Source organism: Micromys minutus (genome assembly GCF_963924665.1).
Source record: "Micromys minutus genome assembly, chromosome: 11".
Taxonomy (NCBI): Eukaryota; Metazoa; Chordata; class Mammalia; order Rodentia; family Muridae; genus Micromys; species Micromys minutus.
This window is the reverse complement of record NC_137980.1, coordinates 2,112,613-2,140,426: the sequence shown is the minus strand read 5'-3', so window position 1 is coordinate 2,140,426 and position 27,814 is coordinate 2,112,613. Positions and strand designations below refer to the sequence as shown.

General features: G+C 37.4%; 1 protein-coding gene across 1 annotated transcript in view; it reads right to left on the bottom strand.

Annotated features, from left to right (window-relative positions):
- The window catches only part of KIAA0825, a gene marked incomplete at its 3' end in the record, with an annotated part of 180,580 nt that overhangs the window by 140,912 nt on the left and 11,854 nt on the right, over nt 1-27,814 (bottom strand). Inside the window, exon 2 of the mRNA XM_080924848.1 lies at nt 20,537-20,648. The remainder of the gene's footprint in view (nt 1-20,536; nt 20,649-27,814) is intronic.

Below are 27,814 nucleotides of genomic sequence, written 5' to 3'. Positions count from 1 at the left end.
AGCTGGTCTTTAACAACAACAAAGACAACGAAAAGCCCACATACACATGGAAACTAAACAACGCTCTGTTAAACGATAGCAGAGTCAAAGAAGAAATAAAGAAAGAAATTAAGGATTTTCTACAATTCAACGAAAACGAAAACACAACATACCCAAACCTATGGAATGCAATGAAAGCAGTACTGAGAGGAAAACTCATAGCCCTAAGTGCTTCCAAAAAGAAACTGGAGAGAGCTTACATCAGCAACCTGACAGCACAGCTAAAAGCCCTAGAACAAAAGGAAGCAGATATACCCAAGAAGAGTAGACGGCAAGAAATAATCAAAATTAGGGCAGAAATAAACCAAATAGAAATAAAGAGAACCATTGAAAAAAATCAACAAAACCAAGAGTTGGTTCTTTGAGAAAATCAGCAAGATTGATAAACCCCTAGCCAGACCAACTAGAGGGCAAAGAGAGAGTATACAAATTAACAAAATCAGAAAGGAAAGTGGAGACATAACAACTGAAACTGAGGAAATTCAAGAAACCATCAGATCCTACTACAAAAACTTATACTCCACAAAATTGGAAAATCTGGAGGAAATGGACGAATTACTAGACAGATACAAGATCCCAAAGTTAAAGCAGGACCAAGTAAACCATCTAAATAACCCTATAACACCTGAAGAAATAGAAGAAGTCATCAAAAGCCTCCCAACCAAAAAAAGCCCAGGTCCAGACAGGTTCAGTGCAGAATTTTATCAGACATTTATTGGGGATATAACACCAATACTCGCCAAAATATTCCAAAAGATAGAATCAGATGGAATATTACCCAACTCATTTTTTGAGGCTACAATAACCCTCTTACATAAAGCACACAAAGACCCGACAAGGAAAGAGAACTTCAGACCAATCTCACTTATGAACATTGATGCAAAAATACTCAACAAAATCCTCGCAAACCGAATCCAAGAACACATCAAAACCATCATTCATCATGATCAAGTAGGCTTTATCCCTGGGATGCAGGGATGGTTTAATATAAGAAAATCCATCAATGTAATGCACCATATAAACAAACTCAAAGAACAAAATCACATGGTCATCTCACTAGATGCTGAGAAAGCATTTGACAAAATTCAACACCCCTTCATGTTAAAAGTCCTGGAAAGAACAGGAATCCAAGGTCCATACTTAAACATAATAAAAGCAATATACAGCAAACCAGCAGCCAACATCAAACTTAATGGTGGGAAACTTGAAGCAATCCCACTAAAATCAGGGACTCGACAAGGCTGCCCACTCTCCCTCTACCTATTCAACATAGTACTGGAAGTCCTGGCTGGAGCAATTAGACAGCAAAAGGAGATCAAGGGGATACAAATCGGAAAGGAAGAGATAAAAACATCACTCTTTGCTGATGACATGATAGTGTACTTAAGTGACCCCAAAAATTCCACCAGAGAACTCCTACAGCTGATAAAAAAGTTCAGCAAAGTGGCTGGATATAAAATCAACTCAAACAAATCAGTAGCCTTCCTATACTCAAAGGACAAACATGTGGAGAAAGAAATTAGGGAAAAGGTACCCTTCACAATTGTCACAAAAACTATGAAATACCTTGGTGTGACTCTAACTAAGCAAGTGAAGGACCTGTATGACAAGAACTTCAAACCTCTAAAGAAGGAAATTGAGGAGGATCTCAGAAAATGGAAAGGTCTCCCTCCCTTGCTCATGGATTGGAAAGATCAACATTTTAAAAATGGCTATCCTACCAAAAGCAATCTACAGATTCAACGCAATCCCCATCAAAATTCCAACACAGTTCTTCATGGAATTGGAAAGATCAATGTGCAATTTCATATGGAACAACAAAAGACCTAAAATAGCGAAATCCATCCTCAACAACAACAAAACATCTGTGGGAATCACTATCCCTGACCTCAAGCTATATTACAAGGCAATTGTGCTGAAAACTGCATGGTACTGGTACAGAAATAGGCATGTGGATCAATGGAATAGAATAGAAGATCTAGAAATGAGACCTCATGTATATGGTCACCTGATATTTGACAAAGGAGCAGTAAACATTCAATGGAAAAAGGACAGCCTATTCAACAAATGGTGCTGGTCCAACTGGCACTCAACATGCAAAAGAATGAAAATAGACCCTTTCTTATCTCCTTGTACAAAGCTCAAGTGTAAGTGGATCAAAGATCTCCACATTAAACCAGATACACTGAAACTATTAGATGAGAAAGTAGGCAAAACTTTAGAACATATAGGCACAGGAGAAAATTTTCTGAACAAAACACCAATGGCTCAAGCTCTAAGGTCAAAGATTAACAAATGGAACTTAATGAGATTGCAAAGTTTTTGTAAGGCCAAGGACATTGTCAAGAAAACAAAACGGCAGCCAACAGAATGGGAAAAGATCTTTCCCAACTCCACATCAGATAGAGGCCCAATATCTAAGGTATACAAAGAACTCAAAAAGCCAGATACCAGAGAATCAAATAACCCTATTAAAAAATGGGGTACAGAGCTAAAAAAAAGTTCTCAGTTGAGGAATATCAAATGGTTGAGAAATATCTGAGGAAGTGCTGGACATCCTTAGCCATCAGAGAAATGCAAATCAAAACAACCCTGAGATTCCACCTCACACCAGTCAGATTAGCCAAGATCCAAAACTCAGATGACAACAGATGCTGGCGAGGTTGCGGAGAAAGAGGAACACTTCTCCACTGTTGGTGGGGTTGCCAACTAATACAACCACTCTGGAAATCAGTCTGGTGATACCTCAGAAAATTGGACATAATACTAACCGAAGACCCAGCTATTCCACTTCTGGGCATATACCCCAGAGACACCTTAGTACACAACAAAGATATATGCACCACAATGTTCATAGCAGCTCTATTTATAATAGCCAGAAGCTGGAAAGAACCCAGATGTCCTTCAGAAGATGAATGGATACAAAAATTATGGTACATTTACACAATGGAATACTACTCAGTCACCAGAAATATGACTTGACCAAATTCTTAAGAAAATGGCTGCATCTAGAGAATATCATTCTGAGTGAGATAACCCAGTCACAAAAGAACAGACATAATATGCAGTCACTGATAGTGGGATGCTAACCCCAGAGGCTTGCACTCCCCCAGAAACCACTCACAGACTGTATGAAGTCCAAGAAATAAAGAAAACAAAACAAAACAAAACAAAAAAATCTTTACACAACAAGATAACTTTGACTATCTCCATGTTACATTTTGTTTTACATGCACTTTATGCTCAGTGCAACTATTAAGTTTTTAATGCATACTATCAAACCTTTAAAAACATCAAGTACTGACTAAAAAAATATATTCATATAGTTTTATGTAAAAATTATTTTAAAATCTGAAAAAAAAGTACTGGCAAAAATGTATTGTATAATTTTACGCAAAAAATGCTTAAAATCTGTACATTTATCTTTGTTTTGTAAAATAAAGTTGTTTAAAATATATATATATTTATAAATTAAAAAAAAAAGAAAGTAGAAATATTGAGTCATTTAGCCACAATTATTTGTTTAACATAAGAAGGATTCTACTTTATATAAAGAAAAAGTCATTCTAAATAAAAATATTTATTCCAAAATGAACACTATTCATTTATAAATAAATATTTATTTATTTATATAATAAATATATGTGAGTACGCTGAGCCTCTCTTCAGCCATGCAAGAAAAGGGCATCGGGTCGCACTACAGATGGTTATGAAACACCATGTGGGTGCTAGGAATTGAACTCAGGTCCTCTCGAAGAACATTCACTGCTCTTAACCACCAAGCCATCTCAACAGCCCCCATCTTCTTCGTTTTTAAAATTACTATTTTTAATGAATTTATTTATGATTCTTCATACAGCTTCATATTGTATGTTGAACATTCCCATATCGCTTTATGATTTAGGAGGAAAAACGGACGGGAGTGCATCTACAGACTATGATGGAGGTTATTATCTGTACGCATAATATATCATACATACCAAGCCATGTCCATGTTTCTTTGCCTATTCTTACTGGCTTGTCACTGAAAAAACAGTACTTTGATATAAGAAGGATAAAACATCTTATGCTGGTCAGAGATGAGTCCGAAATGGAAAGCATACCTTTCAAAGTGTACCAACTTTGTGAACTGCCATTCTATATACTACTTTCAAATTTCATCTAACATGGCCTTTCTTCTTTTAAGTTAAAATAGCAATGAATATTATTTCAAACAAAAATTAATAGTCACTTTATATTAATTGTTACTGTTTAAATTATTAGAGTTATGCTTGAAGACAAATGACTAAGCCAGTATGTGCAGAACAAGCTTTAGTTCTGGAAGAGTTCTAACAGCTCCCCAGGGACTATGAGCAGCCAGCGTGCTGTAATAAAACAGTAGGACATGCCATACACTTCCTAGAAGAGGCTCACACAGTGGTGAGTCCCATGTGTCCTTCACTGGGCTTTAATAACTACTGTTCTGGGCTACAGTATTTTTCTCTTAACTTATAGGATGACATGAATTACTATTTTACCTTTCTCTTCTGTTCTCTTCTAAACACCAGCACACAGTTCTCCTAGGACATATCAGTAGAGGGTACAGAAGGGAAGAGGACAGAAAAGCAGAGCACTGGACAGAGTCAGGCTCAAACTAGGAAGGAAAAGAAGCACAGCAGCCTTGTAACCATTCCTCTGTGAAAAAGCAGTGACAAAATTTACAGATCCGTTGTCAGAGTACCAAACAAATGTACCCACAGTCTATGACTGACATAAAATCCTACCATGTCTACCACGTCAGTGGCCATGTCTAAAACAGAATAAAGATTGTTAATGAACATGGCAGGGTAATGTACAGTGATTAATTGAAAATAACTGTTCCATAGATATGGAAGGAGTATCACATGATGCATTATTCTAATTTAGAATATCATTAAACCAACATCAGTAGATTTTATCCTGATACAGCCCATTTCCACGTGACATGTCATTCATCTCTGAAAAGCGAAGTGTTCATGGTCTTTCTTCTAAAATGACATACATAGGTTTTGGAGACTGTAAGGCTTCTAGGTAAGAAATTACTTTATTCTACTAGTAATTGGAGAAAGTAGACATTTTTGAATTTCCCAAATCAATTCTTTCAATAGACCTGAATGCTTGGTTGTTTAATAGCATTTCCCCTTGTGTCTTAGTCAAGGTTTCTATTCCTGCACAAACATCATGACCAAGAAGCAAGTTGGGGAGAAAAGGGTTTGTTCAGCTCACACTTCCACACTGCTGTTCATCACCAAAGGAAGTCAGGACTGGAACTCAGGCAGGAAGCAGGAGCTGATGCAGAGGCCATGGAGGGATGTTACTGGCTTGTTTCCTCAGGCTTACTCAGCTTGCTTTCTTGTAGACCACCACCCACAGTGGGCCCTGGCCCCTTGATCATTAGTTGAGAAAATGCCTTGCAGCTAGATCTCATGGGGGCATTTCCTCAACTGAAGCTTCTTTCTCTGAGATAGCTCCAACTTGTGTCAAGTTGACACAAAACCAGCCAGTACACCTTGAATTTTTTCTCTTTTCTTTCTTTTCTCTCTCTCTCTCTCTCTCTCTCTCTCTCTCTCTCTCTCTCTCTCTCTCTCTCTCTCTCTCTCTCTCTCTCTCTCTCTCTTTCTCCATGGCTAGTCTATCTCACGGCTCTCTAGTTGTAGACTCAGATTACATTAACAGTATCTGCCCCCTGTGGTCATAGTCATAATTCCCAGTAACCCAGTAAAATCAAAACTCTAGAGGCTTGTAATTTATCAATCAGATTTATATCGGTAAATTGTCACCCCACAAAATGTCCACACAATAAACTCAGAGCCAATTAATACAAACTCCTGCCCAGATAAGAAAAATTGTTCTGTAATAAGCCATCCCTTATAAGACATTCATAGCTACCTGTGGCTATTTCAGAGATCCTGTTGTTCTTCTCTTCCTCCATCTTGGTTTCTTCTCTTCTTCTCTCTCTCTCTCCTGTGCCTCTCAAAAACGCTGCACCCACCATTCTTTCTCACTGCCCAACCATAGGCCTTGCCTTATCTTGTACCTGCCCTCACTTGCATATAGATACCAACCCATATTTCACCCTTTCTAACTAAAAAAAGAACTTTTCTCCCAAATATAAGCCAAGCACAACTATTACCTTTCTGTAATTTACAGAGTAAAAAATACACCTAATACCCAGTCCACCATTTTTGTTAATTAAATAGAATATTCTGTTACCTATCCTACCTTAAGAAAGGCTTAAACTCTATATGTTATGTCCTGGCAAGCTTGTATACTATCTGAAAACTATCTAATTAAATATGTTTTCTCAATGACAAACAGAATGGGTAGTCTATAACACTATAACTAGTCTTTAACCCCATCAGAAATCTGAGAATGACCAATACTGTCTGAAAATATAGGAAGCTTAATATGGCTTCCAGAACTGAGACAAGTTATAGAGACAGCTGCCTAACAATATAATCCCATTAGCAACACAGAGGAGCATTAGTCTTCAGTCTTTTGGCCTAGGATCATCTGACAGACCTTTGTAACAGAGAATTTTGAATGACTGATTACTCTGACTTGTCAGAGATTATCAGTCACCTATTCTGCTAAATGTGTCCTTTTCTGAACAGTATGTTGTCTGTAGATGAAACAGGCAATTTCTGGCCAGTGATTACCTAGCCTAAGTTTAGCCTAGGCCTAGGCTGCCACCTCCTGTGCTTACATGACCCTTGTGCCTTAGCTAGAGGAGATGAAGCTTCAGGAATTTATTATTGTTCCCTGATAGCCATTTCAAGTAGTTCTTTTCCTCCTTTCCTAGCCATAGAAACCTGTAATAGGACTGTGGCTTAAAAAACAATAATGGGTGAGAAGGACTGTGAGGAGCAAGACAGACCTTCACCTAACTAGGCACAATATCTATACCATCCAAAACTTCAGTTCTCCAAATATTCTGTATAGTAACCCAAGTCAGATTTACTCTAACTTGGCAGACCTGTCTGAAGTCAATTGGCTTTTGGCAGGTTTATCTACAGAAACGGGTGACTCACAGCATCATGTCTGAAGAAGCCATAGTGTACCTTTGATCTAATCTCTGCATATCATTCTTTCTTTTACTGATTTAGTTGAATTGCTGGGTTGATAAAATAGAAAAATTAAACTTTGACCAGGTTATTATGCCTAAACCTGAAACAGGCTTTTATTTTGGTATTTTTTTTTTAATTTTAACTATCATAAATGTTCTTTATTATACTATAAAATATCAAATTTAAAATAAAAATCATAAAACAACAACAAAATGCTTTAAAGGTCAGAATCCCATAAAAAAAGCATAGTTCCTTTCCTTTCTTTAACAAGTGTGAGTTGATATTTCTGATGTTATAACTCCTTGGAACATTAAAAGAGGATTAAGGTGGTCATCAATGTGTTGAATCATTTGAAACACTTTATTGTTACAGTACAGTCTAGTGTGGAGCCGTGCACACATACTCTGTCACTTGGTCCACAAGCTACACTCTCCACAATATTCCCTTCCCTGGCAGTTCACTCCGGCTGCCCTACTTCCTCCATCCCAGGTGGAATTACCACCCAGGCATGTTCTTTTCTCCACTGCCCGTCACAAACATCACTTCAACGCCCGGTAACTGTTCAAACGAATTTATATAATAGATTCTCATTTTACAAACCCTCTACACAATAAGATCACACCCAATAGACAAAGATACAAACTGCCCTTTCATATGAGATAAAGACCTATGGAATCTCTTTAAATATTTATGTCTACCTATCTGATTACAGCCACCAGGATCTAAGTCTGCTCTCCCCGGCTCCATCTTGATTTTTCTCCATCCCTGTTCCTCTTCCGTTTTCCTACCTTTTCTCCACCTACCTCTCCAGTGACCAAATACATATTGACTTAACATAAATCTACATTGTATATATTGGAATCTTATATTAGAAAATAAATAACTCATTATTCTATTCAAATTATTTTGTCATTTAAAAAAATTACCTTTTGATAAAATAATTACATCATTTTTTCCTTATCCTTGCTCCAAAGCCTCCCGTACACCTCCTCATTGCTCTTTCAAATCCATTCCCACCTGTTTTCATTAGTTGTTGTTACATACATATAAATGTTGTCTTACATATATATGCATGTATATATATATACATACATACATATGCATATACACAGATATTACTAAATGTATAAATAGAACTTGCTCGATTCTTATCTACACATTAGATTTTCCTTCACAAACTGTTGTTATGTGCTCTGATAACAATTAAAGAAATGCTGATCATTATATATGATCTAAAATGTCAATATAAAACTGGTGAAGTATTCATGTTAATATACTACAACCATATAAGACATTTCAGTGTTAAAAAAGAAAAAAAGAAAGAAAAAGGACAAGAAGCCAGGAATGGCAGCACATGTATATGAAGGAGAAATGGACAGGGCCTATCAAAAAATACACTGCAGTTTTGTAAAAAGAATTAATTGTCATATGACATAGTCACCAAAATGGAAATTGCTGGATATTTTTCAATGTACTTCTTAGAAAATATTTTTATTTTAAAGCTCTTTATACTCTTCAATATGCAATTCCAGCTCTTTCTGGGTTTAAAAGAACAGTTAGCCAAAATAATATAAAAATGTATTTAAATTTTATCATTCTTAATCACTCATAATTTTAAAGTCATATATTTTATGATTAGGACCAATAGTGTTACGAAGTATAGAAATAATGAATTTGCTTCAAGTACAATAAAATTAATTTAGAAAAGTATATCTGAATTAATATAAAACTTAAGTCAGGGCACCTTTAAAAAGCAGTTGTATCATGAATGACTGGGAATAATCAAAATCAGCTTCTGAGACATTCATTATGTCTTAAAGGAATTTTGTTTCAATAATTAAATAACAGGGATTTGAACTTAGTACATACTTTGTATCAAAATGAGTACTTCTAAAGGATGTAGGACCTTATATAGGTTCTAAGGGTTTAAGCTTTCACTTCAATTATTAATAACATTAATTAGCTAGCCATTCAGAATTTTTCTTCTTAAATTATTTATAATATTAATTATCTAGCTATTCAGAATGGTAATATTAAAACACTAGTGCTTTAATAATTTTATAATAAGTAATAATTAGCTTAGAATTAGTTTGATGAAAAAGATCTACTGATGTGAGTATACATTCCTGGTTTCTAGAGCTTTGATTCATGAATTATCACCAGGAGATTTCATTGAATCTCCTTTGAATTGATTATAAAGATGTTCAAGATCCTTTGCCTTTTAGAAACAAACAAAGAAACAAACATACTCCTCTTTGGGACTCCTTTCTTTTCACATTCATTTTTTTTTTTTAACCAGAAATCAGCATTTCCAAACCCTTTATTTTTTCCATTCTAAACCCAGAGCAATCTGTTTTCTGCTTCTACTTTTACAACAAAAATGACAACATATGCTTCAGTTCTTACCATACTTAATCTATTTGGCACTAATGGCTACTCCTTTAATGGAAGAGTCTTTTCTCTTCAGAGTGCTAAACACTGTGCCCTCCTACATCTCTTCTCCTCTATTACGGCATTGTTTCACAAGTTCCTGAAAGGAGCATCACTTTGAATAGCTGGCTACCAATAGCTTCCTACTCGTAACCAAATGCTTCAGTGTCAGGCCATCATACCTTTGGTAAAGAAATTTCAAAGCTTGGAATAAAGGCAAATATGAGAAATTGTCAGGAACTATTCAGGGACAAGCTAAAAATTAGCAGGTGATCTTCCTGAGATGGGTCTGTCTTGTAAGAAAGTCTACCATGGATTTGCTCTGGGAGGCAAGGCCAGGAGAAATCCACTTAAAGAAAAATTCCTGCTATTAATATGCTTTTCCTGATATTATTAAATATATATAACAATCAGTAGGTATTAGTCCACCCTTTTTTTCCTCTTTTTTATTGGATATTCTCTGCATTTTCATTTCCCTTCCCCAGTCCCATCCCCTTCCCCCTTCCATTGCCTCCAAGAAGGTGCTCCCTCTCCCAACCACTCTCCCCCCTCAAACCACTCTCTCCCACCTCAGCACATTGTCATTCCTTTACACTTGGAAAATGATCCTTAACTGGACCAAAGGCCTCTCCTTCCATTGATGCCAGAGAATGCTACCCTCTGCTGCATATGCACCTGGAGCCATGGGTCTCTCCATAAGAACTCATTGGGTAGTGTTTTAGTCCCTGGGAGCTGTGGTGGGTTTGATTAGTTGATAATTTTGTTCTTCCCATGGGTTGTAGACCCTTTCATCTTCTTCAGTCCTTTCTCTACCTCCTTCATTGGGGTCCTCGTGATCAGTCTTGTAGCCCACCCTTTTAAGCACATCTCTGCAGAACAATGAAGGTGTATTTACTGTCTTGAACTGATGCTATATAGACAAATAGAAGATTTCTTAATACTTAATGATGATGCTATAATAATTCCTAAAATTATATGTATGATTATTACACTCTCTTATAGTGGGACTGCTATTAGATTCTCTCTGACACTCAAAGCTGCATGTAGAACTCTATCAGTCTTTAGTATCACAAGTTAATTGCTTCTGGGATAGCAAGCAGGCAACTACTAGTCAGAGCACATTCCTAGAGCTTGTAAAACAATTAACAAAGGTCATAAAAAAGGAACTAACTGTTTACTATAGGTGCTAGGAAAGAAGATAAAATATTGACTCGGTTTATCTATACAAAACTTCACTAATACCTTGGTCACAGGAATTATGTTTTTAAATTCTTCATGAACCTGCAGAGCTGGTGACAGGTGATGAATATTTAGCCAGATAATTACTCATAATGGATAAACATTCTCTGTTGTAAACTTCTTATTCCATTTATGATTTGATTTTATGTGTAAACTTGTGATGGACTTTATTATGTGATCATGTGTTCTGAAAGATGTGTAAGTGCTGAGGACAAAGAGAGGAGAACATCCTCTTCATACACCTTTTCTTGGCACTCCTTAGCCCATTTTTCTTATAAGACCCTTTCCCTTTTTCTTAGAGAGCTTTCATAGGAATCTATTTAGAACTTAGAAATAAATGCTAAAATCACTTTTCTTTGTTTTTTCTTTCTTTTTTAAGTTTTATCTGCATTTATTTTATGCTGAATTATTCATGTGCCATGAGTTTTGTCTCTTCAGTTTCTTCTGGGACAACTTTTTCTTTGGCACAGCCTCCTCTTCTGGTTTTGGCACAATCTCTTTCTTCTTAGTGAGGAACATCTCAGTGTGGCAGGGAGAGGTGATGTATGAGTTAATGCAGCCATTAGTTTTGTAGATTCATCAGTGCATCTTAGAAGCCTTGTTTACCTGGATGTGTAATGACTATAGAATCTACACCTAAACCCTTAACTTCAGCATTACAATCTGCATTGTTAAGCATGTGCAGCAAAAATCCAGCATTCTTTCTTGACCACCATCTCTGTGTCCAGCCTCTCTGTTTGACCTGGGCACACCTACTGACTTTACCATTATATCTCTGGAATGGCATATAGACATTCCTCAGAATCTTGGTGGCTTTGCACATATGCATACTCTTGATGCCCTGGGAAGTTTTCTGAGTGTTCTTAAAGTGAACATGAAGATTTGAACCTCTTGATTTGCATGATATTTTTGTGCAGTTTTCTGGGTCAAGAAAGTAGTGAACCATTTTCATAGGTCACCTCAATCACTTTTCAAAGTGGACCTTTTTTTCCCCTGCAAATTCAACTAGCAGTCTGAAAGGGCTGAAAGTTGGGAGCTGAGCAGTTCCTGCAGAGATAGAACAAAGGCTTCATTACTTAATCCCTTAATTTCCTTCCAGTGATAAAAATACCAGCTGCTGGGCTGGAGAGATGGATCAGTGGATAAGAGCACTGAGTGCTCTTCCAGAGGTCCTGAGCTCAATCCACAGCAACCACTTGGTGGCTCACAACCATCTGTAATGAAATCTGATGCCCTTTTCTGGTGTGTCTGAAAACAGCTATATTGTACTTTTATACATAAAATAAATAAAGAAATACCAGCAGCTATTTCATGCTGAAAACTAGGGAAGGACTTCACATCTGGCATCACTGATTCATACTTCTAGATAGAACACACAATTATTTGGGTTTTGTTCTCCTTTTTCTTTCAGGCACAGAGCTCAAATACTGAGGGTCTCCCAAGAGTCTTTTGCTATTTGTGCCTGAATTTCTTCCAACAAGGTGATTGATTCTTGATAGCAGTTTTCTGAATGGGAACTTTCCAGCAGAGAAACAAGTGGGTTGCTACATTCAGTTCCCATTTTCTCATATTCTCTTCAATCTCCAATGTAGATAAATCCATTATATACTGAGTTCAGTCACCCATAGCCAAGGATTTAATCAACCATGCCTATATAGTGGCATAGATGTTCAGGGAGCTGTCAAGGTGAATAAGACTTCCATGTCTTGAGAAGGTAGCACACCTAGAAAGCACATAGAAACTGTAACACAATTCCCATCTTTATTTATCATGGCTATACCCTTTTCAGCTGCCCATTCCAGCATTGTATCCTTTTGAATAATTAGTTACTTTTCTCAGTGATACAAAAAATTATCTTATAAACACACCTTAGGGGAAGGAAATCTTTACTTTTGATCGAGGAAATATGGCTCATCATGGTGAGGAAGGACTAGAGGCTGGAACATGAAGCAGCGGGACACTGCATTCATCCCTGGAAAGCAGAGAGAGATGAATGCTGGTTCTCAGCTATGTCTACTGTTATTCAGTCTCCAGTTCCCATTCATAGAGAGTATCTGAACATTTGAGTTGGTTCTTCCATATTCAATTAAATCTCTCCAGAAATGATATCACAGACACACCCTGATGTGTGTCTCTTTGTTCATTCATGAGACATTTTCTCATTCCGTTTGAGAAAGCATTATAAAATCTTCTGCATCAGTTTGGCTGTTGTCTTGGAGTTTCCATTGCCATGAAGAGACACCACGACCAAGGCAACTCTTATAAAGAAACAGTTAATTAGGGCTGGCTTACAGTTTCAGAGGTTCAGTCTGTTATTATCATGGTAAGAAGCATGGCAGCATCTAGGCAGACTTGGTAATGGAGAAGGAGCTAAGAGGTCTACATTTTGATCCAAAGGCAGCCAGGAGGAGGATCTCAACAACACTGGGCAGAGCTTGAGCATAGGAGCCTCAAAGCTCACCCCTACAGTGACACGCTTCCTCTAACAGGGCCACTTGGTCTCCAGTAATGCCATACTTTGTGGAAAATATGGTTCTTCCTCCTAGTCCCACATTTCCAGAAATAAAAGTCAGATTCAAAATATATTTACAAGTCCCTTGGCCATATAGCTAGGTTCTCCTTTGACTACACATAACTTGAATAACCCCTTTATTCTAGCATAGATTCTGCCACATAGCTGGTTCCTTGTGCCCTGGTAGGATGGGTGCTGCTCATCACATCTGCCTGGTGAATCTCCTGCTCTCCTTCTTTCCCCAAATTCTTTCTCCTCCTGATGTCCCCCCAACTTTCTATTTCCTACCTAAGCCATAGGCCATAGGTGTTTTTTTTTTTTTAATTGACAGATGATACATCTATACAATATACAAGATGTTCTCTCTACAACACATCCTAATAATGCCACTTCCAATGGACCTAAGCATATTGAAACCACCACAGCTGTGCAGAGGTACAGGCAATTTGAAAAGACAACCTGAAGATAACAACTGAAATTAGGGAAGTATTTTTTAAGTTAAAATATAATTGCATCACATCCCTCCTTTGCTTTTCATTATCCACCCCGCCATGAGACTTCTCTCAAATTACTGAGCATTTTTTGTTGCTGCTACACACACACACACACTACACACACACACACACACACACACACACATATTTATTTATATATGCAGAAATATATAAGTACAACATATTTACTCCATTTAGTATTACTTAGATGAATATGATTTCAGGGCTGACCAATTAGTATCCGCTAATCCAATTAGAGGGCTCATCCCGGGAGAAGACTATTTTTCCTTTATTCACTGTAGTACTTTGTTTAGAGGTAAGTCTTTCTGAGATTTCCACCATTCATGTTAGCATGTGTTGTGCTTGTTAGGGTCTTGTTTAGGCAGCCACACTGTTAAATTAAAATGGGTATGTGTATACATACACATACATAGTTAAATAGTTATGTCACTTGTGCTAATCATGATTCCCCATAAGAGCTATAAAAAAATAAAACAAAACAACAACAACAACAAAAATCCCTCCAGAACAAGGTCTGAGGAACTCCCTTTCAAGTTATTGGGCAGGGAAGTCCAAGAAACTCCTGGACTAATAGGCTAATTGCCATTGCCCTTATCTAGCTCTCAGATATTGGAGGAAAGTCATGGTTGCTGGAGATACCACACACTTTGAAGACAGAACTAGAGGATCTGTGTTGGATCTGGCCTGGAAGCATTTTCCCCATCACTAGTTTTCATAGGATCAGAAGGTGCAACACAAGCTTCCAAAGGAAGAAAAAAGCCAGTAGTCCTACCACCTTTACACATACAAACTTAAAAGAAGAAAAGACCCACATGGTAGGATATCCCTACAGGTACAACAGTGGTACTCATAACTTAGTGAAAACCAACAGCTATCTAATTGTCTCAGTAAACAGACTGGAGATCATGTCTGGTACTGGAAATCTACCCAGTTACTTGGCATTAATGAGGTTATCAATTTTAAAGGAGAACCCATTTCAACCAATTTACTAAATCAGCATTATTCCTAGTTGCATTTTATATATTTACCCACAGATAAGTATATTACCTGTCATCAAAGAAACTTCTCTGCAACAGATGTAGATCATTATAGAAAACCATTATTGGTTAAAACACAAACTGGTCATACTCAGCACCAGCTGAGTTGTTATATATCCATAACAATACAAATCCTGCACCTGAAGTTCAAGGAACATCTCTGAAGGGCAAGATTATAAGAGGCTGAGGACCAGGAAATCAGCTTGAGACTGTGTCTCCTAGAAGTAACAAGAAGGAAAGTCTTAAAGACACATGCTGAACTTCAGGCAGTTGATGTTAGAATGAAAGTGAAGTGAAATGCAGGACACCTGATTTGAGTCTACTTTGCATATGGGCACTTGGATTCTTATTTTACAATTTATCTGGTGGTTTCACTATCCTGGGGGTTTCAAACAATATGCAACATGACCAGTTTCTTTGCTTTGCTGGATATTTATTGATATTTTTTCAACTGTAACTCAATTTGATACCTTAAAACAGTCTCCTTGCTTGGACCACTTATAATAAGGATACTTTGAGTAGAGAATTATATCTATAAAAGGTATTTATCCTACCATGTAGATATCATTTAAAGAAAACATATAATTATAGTAACAAATTTGTGTATTGAGTTTTAACAGGAAAGGGCTACCTACAATTGTGAATAAAGTATTCGGATAGCTCTAGAAAAATTTTTAAACATTATTTTCTTAAATATACCTATAATAAAAAGTCAAATTTTAAGACTTAAGCTCTCAAATAAAATTAAGTGTAATACCTCTTTAGAAATTAGAAAGAAATAACTTTAAGGACTTGTCTGATTTGAAAATTCTATGGTTTTAATTATGTAATCTGCTTCTTCAATATTAATATTCTGTTACACAGTCTTGCTACTATACTATTAAATGTATAGTTCAGTGGCAGGATGACTCGCTGATGGTTAAAACAAATTCATAAGAAGCAACTTGAAAGTCTATTTAAAAAGCAATCAGAGAAATAAGTGTTGGATGTCTTCATGTTAAATCCAAAATCCTTCAGTAAACTTGCTTTTTACTTTATTGGCTGTGCAACATATCCCAGTAGTGACTCCGTCCTATCAACAGAGTCATCACGATGCAAGCTGCACATAATAGGAGTGTCAGTGTCAATTTCGCCCTCTCAGACTTGCTTCCCTTCACTTCATCTGATTTTAATAATCCCTGTCAAACCACAAACCGTCCAAATTATGTTCCTGACACAGAAGCTTTCAAAGAGCAGACAGAATCTCAACTTTCATTTAGCAACTACAAAAGAAAGCTGTCCAGCTGGACAAATATTATTTCCACACTTGACAATCTCTACAGTTGAACATGCATTTTAATTTGAACTAAACCTGCCAGGAGTTTGATATGAGCTTCTTGTTTTGTGTAGATTGACTCACAGGATTACCAGACCAATGACTGTAACTGGGATGAAAGCTCTACACCCAGTATTTATCTGCTGGGAGAGAAATCACACACCAAAGCTTAAAGAACATAAAATATACGAGTTGTGTGTAGAGATTCCTATATTAGGGCCTTTAATTATTAAATGAAGAGTAAATGTACCTAACATATTCTTGACAGGTTTTTGAAATGTAACCATAACAACTAAACTTGGAAGAAGTAAAGAACTTTGACTAATCATTTTGGAGGACTAGGCTAGATCTCAGTGGTAGAGTGTTTGCCTAAGATACATTATGCCTTGAGTTCAGTCCCCAGCAGGGCAAAACAAATGGACCACCACAAATAACAATAATAATAATTGCTTCAGGAGAGACTGCACCTAAAAGTCAACTTACAAGAAAACTTTTACTTGATAACTACAGAAAACCATCCTTGATAACCTAGCAAAATGCCATTCTTTAATAATCAACATGCCTTATATACTCAGTAAAAAATACATTTAAAAAAAATCATAGTAAACATTATCACATAGAAGCTAGGGAAATGGCTCAGTGGGTAAAGCACTTCCCAGAACCTATTCAGCATCAATGTGAAAAATGAAGGGCTGAGGGGCTTCTGAGGGATGAGGTGGTACATGCCTGTCACCTCCAAGCTGCAAAATGAAGACAGGATCATCCATAGTGAGTGCTTTTAATTGTAGAACTACTGTCTTGATATTTAATATTTTGTTCTACAGCCTTGAAATTTATGTTTTAATTCTACAGTTCAGTAAAAAAAATAATTAATTCACTGATGGTTAAACTAAATTCATACAAAGCATGTCATGGTAAGTATTTTATCTGGGGGGTCAAAGCAGCCTTAGATAATTTATTTCCCAGATAAAAAGACACACAATCTTTATACTTATGATAAGCATTTAAAGCACTAGAGTTGAGCAAATATCTACACTCTAAGCTATCTTAAGTATCTAAGTATCTAAGTTGCTATCAATAATCCTGTTGCAATTTGTCAAGTTCCTCTTGGACCACTCCTGCCCCAATTGGCTAGCCCACATAACCATGTTTTCATGATGCACGTACCCCATAGTATTCCCACCATCTTTTTTTCCTCCCATGGTCTCCTGACTCAGACCCCAAGCCCAGGAACTGAAACCCCACCTATCTCACTTCTGCCCAGCTATAGGCTGTAGGTATCTTTAGTGACCAAGCAGGGATAACATAGGGGGTGGGGTAGGCAGGGTTACATAACAGTACTTGGTGTAAGTAAGGATCTCCTCCTGACGGAGGCAACCAGGCCAGTATTTAGCATTACAATACACAGCAAAGGACCAATCCTCAACCCCTCAACTGTTTTAAATTAAGTAGCGAGGTGTAGACAACAAAGACTAGTAAATCAGACACTCACAGCCTAGACTCGCACACAGAATTTAGCATTACAATACATAGCAACAGACCAAACATCAACAGACAAAAAATTAAAAGTCTTTTTGGAAGAATTGGCAAGCTCCAAGTTAGGGAGAGCTCTGTCTCAGAAGATAAAGTAGAGAAAATAAAAAAAACCCTCACTTCACCCTTTGATCTCCAACTACTTCTGAATTCACCTGAAGGTGAACAAACACAAAGGACTAGGACAGATTCTGACTGTTCTCCCAATGGCAATCCATGCTTCCCTAACTCTATCTTGAACACTGTAAGACAGCCTTAGAAGTTACTGTTAATAAAAACACTGGCTGTTCTCTTGGGGCTAGAGGTGCACTGTGGGTCACCAAAGGGACAAAAGTTTGGCTTGTCTGTCTTAACTTTGTTTTGTCTTCTTGCCTTAATCTGTGAGGATTCCTGTTTAACTCCTTTTGTAAACCACTTAGGAAGGTTTTATATTAATCCTTTAGGGAGGGAATATAATTATCTCCCTCCAAAGCTGAAAGCATTAAGGTAAGAAAAGTAGCTAAAATAACTTTGAGATTTGCAAATATAGTATAATGAGCATTTTTAATAAACACACATTTTTATAAACACAACACTGATACTTTCTACTTCCTATTTTACTCTTTCCTAGTAATTTTCCTTTTTCTTAAATATTGTCTACAGATTCTAAATGAACTTCAACCCCTAGCTTTAGTTTAAGGTTTTTGTTGAAAAGAGAATTTTTTGATCATTTTGTAGGATTACCTATAAATATACAGACTGATTGATTTAGAAAACGGGTCCTTTAAGACAAGATGAAAAATAAAAACACAAAACAAAAAGCAGAAGAGTAAGGATTTGCCTGGGGTGCACTGGTAGGCATGGCAACAAGCCATAGAATGTAAACAAGGCAGGCTCAGAGGCCGAAAAATTATTAAAGAGCACAATATTACAAAAGATAAACCAACAGAAGCCCCTCTCCCTGCCCCCCCTCCCCTTTTTCCTACCCAGTACTACTTGCCTGTTACAAAGCTTTTTAAAAAGCACAGTTCAAAGCCAACTAAAAGTGAATGGCTGGAGACACTTGCTAAATACCTAAACACCTGGGCCACCCCAGATGTGGCAAATTAAATGCTTTCAGTTTAGGAACCCATTCTGGAAGCATAAATGCTCCCCTGGGTATTCTTCTCACTAAGCATTTTTATCCTGATGCCTTTTACAGGTAAGCATGCAAAGTGTTACTCCCAACCTCCCACTGTAGATGTGCTTCTGAAACATTCATTGTTAAGTGCATTTGCATACCAAGCCACTATTCCTCCAAGGACGCAGGTAATTATGTCTAAATTATGTTCACACAGAAGGAAACAAACCAGGTTCTTGAGCTTCTAGCATTTAAACAAACATGCTCTACGCACCTAATTTTTCTGTATTGCTTATTGGAAGAGGTTTTTCAAATGGCCTCACATCACATTATCTTTATGCAGTTTTGAAAAATAGTCCTATTCTGGCTGACTTTAGTTGTTATCTTCCTGGGGAGCTGAGATTACAGGACGGTGGCAGTGGTGGCGGGAGGCAGTGCACTGAAGCACAGGAGTTGAAAACTGCAATATGACATTAACACACTTACTTCACTTTCATTTGAAACCATGCAGGTTAAACATCATACAATCTACGTGGCATCTACTGGGATGCAGGGCCAAGGCTGGCACAGGAAGATAACTGTAGAGAACCCAAAAACAAAAGTTTGTGGTTTGGACTCAAACAGAAAATATCTCAGTTTGTGGGGTTTGTGGTGAGCTTTTCTAACAAAAAGTATTTGATAACTTATCACAGAGTGGAAAGAACATGTATGAAGTGTGAATATATTCAGGGGTGGGACACAGCTGGCTGTGGTGACACACAGCACTCAGGAAGTGGACACAGGAGGAGCACAAATGTGTGGGGAGGCTAGCTAGAGTAAAATGCCATTTAAAAAAAAATTAGCTGGAGACAGGTGGTAGGGAGATTACTCAGAAAAGTTTCTTCCATACATACATGAGGGCTTCAGTTCAGGATGCAGGTATGTACACAGGTAAATATAAATAAAGCTCACTGGCTGGTGTGCTGGTTGTTTTTGTCAACTTGACACCAGTGACACCATCTGGGAGGAGGGTGCCTTTAGCTGGAAGACTGCCATCAGATGGCCCCTAGGCAAGTCTGCAAAACATTATATTGATTAACAATAAATGGTAGGGCCCAACCCACAGTGCCACCCTTAGGCAGGGGGTCTCCAAAGGCATAAGAAAGCAGGATGAGAAGACCAGGGAAAGAAAACTATTAAGAAGCATTTTACCATGGAATTTGCCTTAGTTTCTACTTTTGGGCTTCCTGCCTTGACATCTTTCAATGACAAACTGACATAAATCAAAGTTGCTTTTACTCGAGGTCTTTATCACAGCAATAGAAACTCAGCTGAGACAGCTAGCTACAAACCCCCGAATCAAAGAGCTCCAGGTTCAATCTGTCTGGAAAAACAAAGATAAAGAGCAATCAATCTTAAGGAAGGGCACTGGAATGTTGACCCATGACTACCACATGCACACACATGCAGGTGCATCTGTACATGTAAATGTAGACACCCCCACACATAAAGATGGGAACCACAACTAAGAAAATACCAGTTAATTACAAAAGAGAGAAGTGAATCTTTCATATACCTGCATGTATTTATCCTACGACCTGTAACGTACGGGCTTTACCCTTTATCTTCTGGATAAGAAATCTAAGGTATTGAGTTATAAGTTTCCTGAAACTAGAAATCAGAGGTAAGAATAAACTCAGGCTGATTGCTTCTAGAAACAACTCAATGAAGTTGTAAATGCTAAAAATTTTACCTGGATGGAAGGAAAGGACTGTTTGTGTTCTGGAAGATTTTATTCTGTTCTTCATCCAATTCCGTTCAAGATCCTTGTGGCCTAGGCTGTCTCTGCTGTGTTTAACTCTGCACTACAATGACAGCAAATCCCCCAATCAGCATAAAGACAGAATGTGAGTATCGTACTTACCATACTTAAACTTCAAAATTGTTTTAAAAGATAGCTAATATTCTACATAAAAATGCAGCACAGCTTAAAATCATTTATCTGATTTCAGTCATTATTGTTAACAATGCAGATATTCAGTAGTTCCAAGGTTCTGTCTTTCTAATAAATTCCAAAGCAGCATGAACCCTGTGGGTCTGGCCGAACCCTGAAGTGGTGTTTCTGTCTGAGTCCATCTGAGGTACGCAGGAGCTATGTAAACTTCTCTCTAGCATTTCTATCAAGATCACACAAGAAAATCCACAGATTGCACTTTGAAGACTATAGCATATAGAAACAACTCAGTGAGTATTATCCCTTGGTATTATTGAACAAATATTAAAGTATATATTGTATCCCATTAGAAAGCTATTTCTGGAATCAAATGATCTAACAGAAACACCAAAGGCAATGCTATCATTCTTCCACAAGCAGTCACCAGAACATCATTTGACACCGAAGGACATTAAATATGTAAGTGAGATGCACTACATGTCTTTATTAAATACATACCTCTGAGACTTGTATGAATGAATTTGCACAAAGCTAGCTGGGTCTCAGCTATTTAAAAGACCACAATTCGTTTCCATATCAGAAGACATTTTATGTAATGGAGGTACACAGTGTGTTCCAATTGACTTATTGAAAAGCTTCCTCTAAATTTAGAAATATCTATATTTGCTTTAAAATTAAAATTCTCTCTTGATGTTTTAAGTACTGTGGTTAAGGAAAAAAAAAACAACTTCAGAATTGTGGTGATTTAAAAATGATAAATGGCAAGAGCCAGTGGGTCAAAAATAGTAAATTAAGACAGAAATAAAGATAAAATTCCAACCTGAAAAAATATCTTAGCATCTCTCAATCACCAGACCTTTCTCTCTTCCATGATCACCTGCTGTTTCATGTTTAGTAATAATAACAGAAGCAAAAATTGCCAATATTAAACCACTAGGATTAGGAATGCAATGAAAACAGAGTATGCCAAACTATACCAACATCATATCTTGTTATTTGGTTTCATGTTTTTCTAAAGCAAATGCATCTGCAAAACAAAACTTACAAAGACTCCTGAGCTAACTTTTTCCTTGACATGGTAGGTATTAGCTGTCACTCAGTTCCAGGAAGCAAGAACCTTCACTTCAGTGTGACCTATTTATGCCACTTAGATTTATCAGATGCATTTTTTAATGACCCCAAACTAAAGGAAATGTAGAGATCTATTTGAAAAGTTGACATTAAGGTTGTGACACCAACCAAAACAACAGGAGAACTTAAAGTTAAACTGACAGAAAACCCCCAAATCAGCCTGCTACCCTCTAATTTAAACACAGTTCTCCGTGAGGCAGTGACAGCATGTCAGCTGCTGCTTTGAAACTCCCAGATCTTGTCATTTGGCGTTTGTGTCATAACCTTAATATTATTTAAACATACTTTTAAATATCTATTATTTAAAAATATCTTCAAATTGAAGATACCCTAAAGCTTTGAAGAAGCCACCCTCAAAGAACTGCAATTCCTCATGTGCCACTTTTATTAGAAGTAGTGCATAAAACATTGGCTGTTGACAAATCTAATTCATTAAAAGGTGGGATGATGCATTTCCAATCACTGGCTGGCATCATTATCTGCAGTGCCTTTTATCAATTATTCCTCTTTTCCCTTTGAGTGAACTTGTCAGAGTTCTCTCTCAGAGCCTGAGTGTTATGCCGTATAGTGAATGCTTTCAACATGTTTAGACAAGTCACAAGCTACACAGGCAGTGGTATTTTATCTGTAAAAATGAGAAGGGGCAATGCAAGCACAGACTATTTCACTCAATGCATTGATTTTTAACTAAAGACAAAGTCAGTTAGTGATGGTTTCATCTCACACAAAAGATTGAAAAATAAAAATAGACCTTGTAGAGTGGGGAATTTCAAAGAAAGCAGCAATAAGAGAGACTGTGGCAGCCCATCTGCACTGTCATGCAGAAAACTTGGTTTAAAATTGAATTGTGCTTCCCCTGACATCAGACACCAGGTATATCATAAGGCTGACAGCTGGCTGGCATGCTAACTTCCTAAAGAAATACACTAACTGTATTCTGCAAGAGGCCACAGCAATACAATTATAGAAACCTTGAAGCAACTGAGTAGGCAGAATAGAAATTATTCAAAATATGAGGAAAAGCATTGCTTACATGATTTTATTTCAGAAGACTCTAAGAATAAGCTGGTCTTCTAATCCTAAGCACATAAAAAAAGATTTCCTTGTGAGTTGTTAACAGAAAGGCTTCTTTAGCAGTCTTTTCCAAATCTAGAAAAGAGTTAGACAACGCTCCATAGCTGACACCATGGGGAGGAGAGCACATTCGAGCACAAGCCCTGTACTCTGATAGTAAAATTTCTAATTTGGTGTTATGCCTATAGGTTTGAGTGCTGAATGAGTTGTGTTGGGGTAAATAACAGCATGGCAGTATGGGCTACTGAAAAAGGACCAGAGAGTGTAGGTACATCATTAACAGTGGCACTTAGGCACTTAAAACTTTACTTTCTAAATACTGATCATTCCTCAAAAACTTCAGCTCAAAGAGATTAAGTTCCAGTGATATTCCTGGGGCTGTTAGGGTCAGAGCCTGGGCACCAGCATCCCAAGGAGTCAGGTTCTGCCCCTCATCTTCAATATCTTCAATAGCTCAAAGAGAATTAGTGAAAAGCAGAGAATGATGTGTTCACTGTGGTCAAATTCGGATGAGAAACAATGCAGTCCAGTGACCCTCCACCCCAAATCCATCTTCACTGGTCCTGAGAGTACGTTTAGGATAAAACAGAAAGCAAGAGGTAAGCACAAGCCAGCAGTCCGGGTCAAGATGTGAGGCCATCCATCTCTGACCATCCATGTCCCAGCTCCATCTCTCTTGAAAGGCCGTCTGACAGAACTGTCAGACTGCACGAAGTCTTTTTCCTGGAGACTGACAAGCACCTGGCCTCAGCCTTTCCTTCTCCTAGGGGAAAATTTTAATCATTCAAGGTCTCAGTAGTTTGTTGAAGTAGTGATGTTAAAAGGAGAAGCAAGTATTTATTTCTCTTTAGGATATCTTTGGTTTGAACCTTGGAAAACAGACAACGTGACTCAGCCCAACTGTTATTTCGGTTTAGTTACCCATTGTTCCAGGCAGCTTAGCAGAGCCACCTTTGCCTCCCTTTACTAGGCAGTCCTGTTAAAAACAAGCCCTGTCACCGTCATTTGATATTTGTGTTGCAATATTATTTAACTGTTCTCTAATATAAGCAATTTTTAATAAGTGTCTATCTCTGTTAAAGATACTCAAGAAAATTGGGATTCCTTTTTAAAGGATCCTGATTAAGTTGATTTATGGCTATCCATGAGACTCTGGTCCATGATTACAATTCCACTAGTAAGTTATCACCAGTGAGTCTGTCTTGTCTGCAATGAATACATTATGTTATTTTTGCCTAGGGAGTTTTTGTTCTCACATATAATTCAAAAGTAAATACTAAGGAATCTGGTGAGATTGCATTGGTCAAATTGAGCAACAGGACAGCACTGAGATTTTCTCCATGGGATTGAACCTAGGACATTCAGCATGCTAGGCAAGCACCCATCTATTAAACAATAACTCCAGACCATGACACTGAGGGGTTTTGAGTTTGGTTTTGGTTTGGGGGAGGAGGGGTAAGTTGGTGTTTGGTTTGTTTTGGGTTTTTTGTTTGTTTTTCCAAGACAGGGTTTCTCTTTGCAGACCTGGCTATCCTGGAACAAGACCAGAATGGCCTTGAACTCACAAAGATCTTCCTGCCTCTGCCTCCTGAGTGATGGTATTGGAGGAATGTGCCACCATTGCCCAGCCACATTGTTTTCTAAACTATGTGTGCCACATGTCATTTCATGGTATTACTTTCATGTAATAATGCTTTATTATTTTTCCCATGGGTGTTTCATGTATCCATTGATTGTTAGATTTATTTATATGTACTTTACATTTTGAATGTTATAATTATTTTATGTATTTGTGTGATGGTGTGTTTATCCAGAATAAAACATCCTCCACCCCCATGGTCATCAAACACAAGTTAATTTGAAATATTTCCAAAAACCTCTCTTTTTTTCCCTTTATCATGACTTCTGAAATGAAAAAGGTCAAGCATAAAGGCAGAAGTTAGTTTTTTAATTCATCACCAAGTACTTATTTTTTTTCTGGAGAAAAAAACTCTACCTTTCATATTTAGACAAAATAAAAAATTACCAAGAGATCATAATTAATAGAGCATGCACATTTTCCATCAAACTAGGAAAATAAGAGAAGAAACAGTGTATCCATGAAGCAAGACCAGAAGCAGGACTCCCACTGTGGTTAAGAATGACTCACAAATACTCTCCTTGCAGACCTGAGGAACAGCGAGCAGCTCGGCTTAGGCTTTACTTGTAATGACGTGAAGGTTCAAATAGGGTTCTGAACCTTTTCATTTAGTTTTGGATTTTCAACACAGGGTTTCTCTGAGTAACCTTGGCTGTCCTGAAATAGTCTCTGTAGGCCAGGCTGGCCTCCGACTCATAGAGATCCACCTGCCTCTGCCTCCTGAGTGCTAGGATTAAAGGCATGGACCATAATTTCATCAGCTCAACTAGATTACATCTTGTTTACTGAATTTATTTAGCTCATGTTTATAGTATACATTTCATTTCTTTGTTATATTCATATTAAAGCTAACTATATCTTAGCATTTAATATTCAATATTTTAAATTATTTTTAAATTAAAATATAACTTGTGGATAACAACATTCTAGCTATGTTTATTGCCATCAGTATAGTCAGTGCACATGTTTATCTCTGCACTGGCCAAAGAGAATTCATTCAGCACAACCGTGCTGTCAGTAGAAGTAAAGATGCTGGAAGGGGGCAAGTGCAGGCAGCGACAGCCATAGTCTAGTTCCGGGTCACAGCTAGAACTGGAACGGATGTGCCTGGGCTTGGCCGAGTTGGACAGCATGAAAAAGGAGACCAGAGAAGCACAGAGCTAGGATGTGGGAAGAGAAGACAGCCACGGAGGCAGCAGGAAGTAAAATCCAGTCTGTCTTACACAGCACTCCTCTGTCATGAGAGATGCACCATGACTTAGATATTATAATAACTGACTTAGCTTAATCACAGCTTCTAAACACAGGCACTATCAAACTCCACAGACACAGGGTGCGTCCTAGGAACCAAATGTAAAACTAAAAATAAGACTATATTTATTATAGAAATTAATTTAAAAAATAAAGTGGCATTAAAACCTTAAGGTGGAAAAAAAAAAAAACAACAACAATAAAAACCCAGAATCTAGTGTTGTTATAATATATGACCTAAAATGGTCAGTTTTTAATAACATAGAAAGACACATATAAAGACAGGAAAAAAATAAAAAAGCTAAGACCAATGGGCTACACACTCATATTGCTGGCTTAAAATAAAGACTTTAAAGTAGATATTAAAAATATGTTCTAGGTGGGCATGATGGCATATACCTTTAATCCTTACACTTGGGAGGCAGAGGCAGACGTATCTCTGCTAATTTAGGGTCAGCAGTGACTTCTTTACACAGTGAATTCCAGGAAAGCCAGGGCTTCAGAGTTAGGCCCTATTTCAAAATTTTAATAATATGCATTATTCAATAGAAAACAGATGGTAAACAGGCAGGTATGTTTATAGACACCTGTAAACCAGCTCCTTGGGCGGAAGAGGCAGGAGGATGGCAAGTTCTCAGTCAGTATGAGCAAAGAATGAACAATAAAAATATAGAAATCACCAAATGGAAATTTGTTGCATTAAATATTAAAAAGGGAAGCGCCAACCCTTGCCAGCACCTTAGGGCCACAAGGCATCTGTGGGGTATTTTCATCTCAATCAGCAAAAGTTCTCCACCGGACTTGCTAAGTTCCAAATTTCCATCCCAGTCAGCTGCTGGCTACTTTCTGGTCCCAGCAGCGGCCACCCTCCTGTAGTTCCTAGCTGCATATTCTATTTACATTCCCATCAACCCAGTAAAATCAGAACTCTAGAAGCATGCTCTTTATCAATAAGATTTATATCAGTAAATTCTCAGTCCACAAAATGTCCACACAATAAACTTAGAGCCAATTGATATTGACACAAACTGCCCACCTAGATAAGATAAATTGTCTTGTAATTATTCATCCCTTATAAAATATTCATATCTATCTGTGGCTGTTTAAAGCCACAAGGGGGTGGATCATCCTCTGCTTCTCTATCTTGGCTTCTTTCTCCCTCCTCCCCATCTCTCCCTGTCTTGCTTTTTCACTGTCCAATCACAGGCCTTGCCTTATTTTGTGCCTGCCTTTCCCTGCATATCAACCACAGAAATTTTAAATTTGAATCTGCAAAAACAGTTCATTATAAGCCTTTGTCAGTATATGACTAAAGAAATAATACTTTAAGATGAATGAATATAAGTTACCCAACCTTAATAAGAGAAAGAAATAAGAATTTTTAAAGTATGAACAAAGATTCGGACATGTAGGAAATCACAAATATTAAAAGCAAGCATATAAAAAAATAAATAAAAGGAATTCTAACAAGGAATACAGATAATGTGATAATATGTGAGGCCATAATAGATTAAAAAAATAAGAAACTTCATGATAAACATTAACTTATCTATCAAAGCAGCTTCAGCATCAAAGCAGGATAAAGACACTCATAGCAAGATATAATCAAGCTACACAAAAACAAAAAGAACATTTTTTTCAATTTATAAGGTATTTTTATTGGCTATTCTCTGTATTTACATGTCAAATTACCCCCAATCCCATCCACACTCCCCCTCCCCTTACTTCCATGAAGGTGCTCCCTCACCCAACCTCCCTCTCCACCTCAGCACCTTGGCATTCACCTACACTGGGAAAACTATGACCTAAGGTGAACATCAATATCATTAATCTCTAACTTCATCTGATAAAAACAAGAACTCCATACTAGGAAAAATTCAAAGCTTTCAAAAGAAAAGTATCAAGCATTCTGAATCTAGAATAACCATTGGCAAACTGAAGGCAAAATGTAATCATTGCCCTTGTAATAATCCTAAATAAAG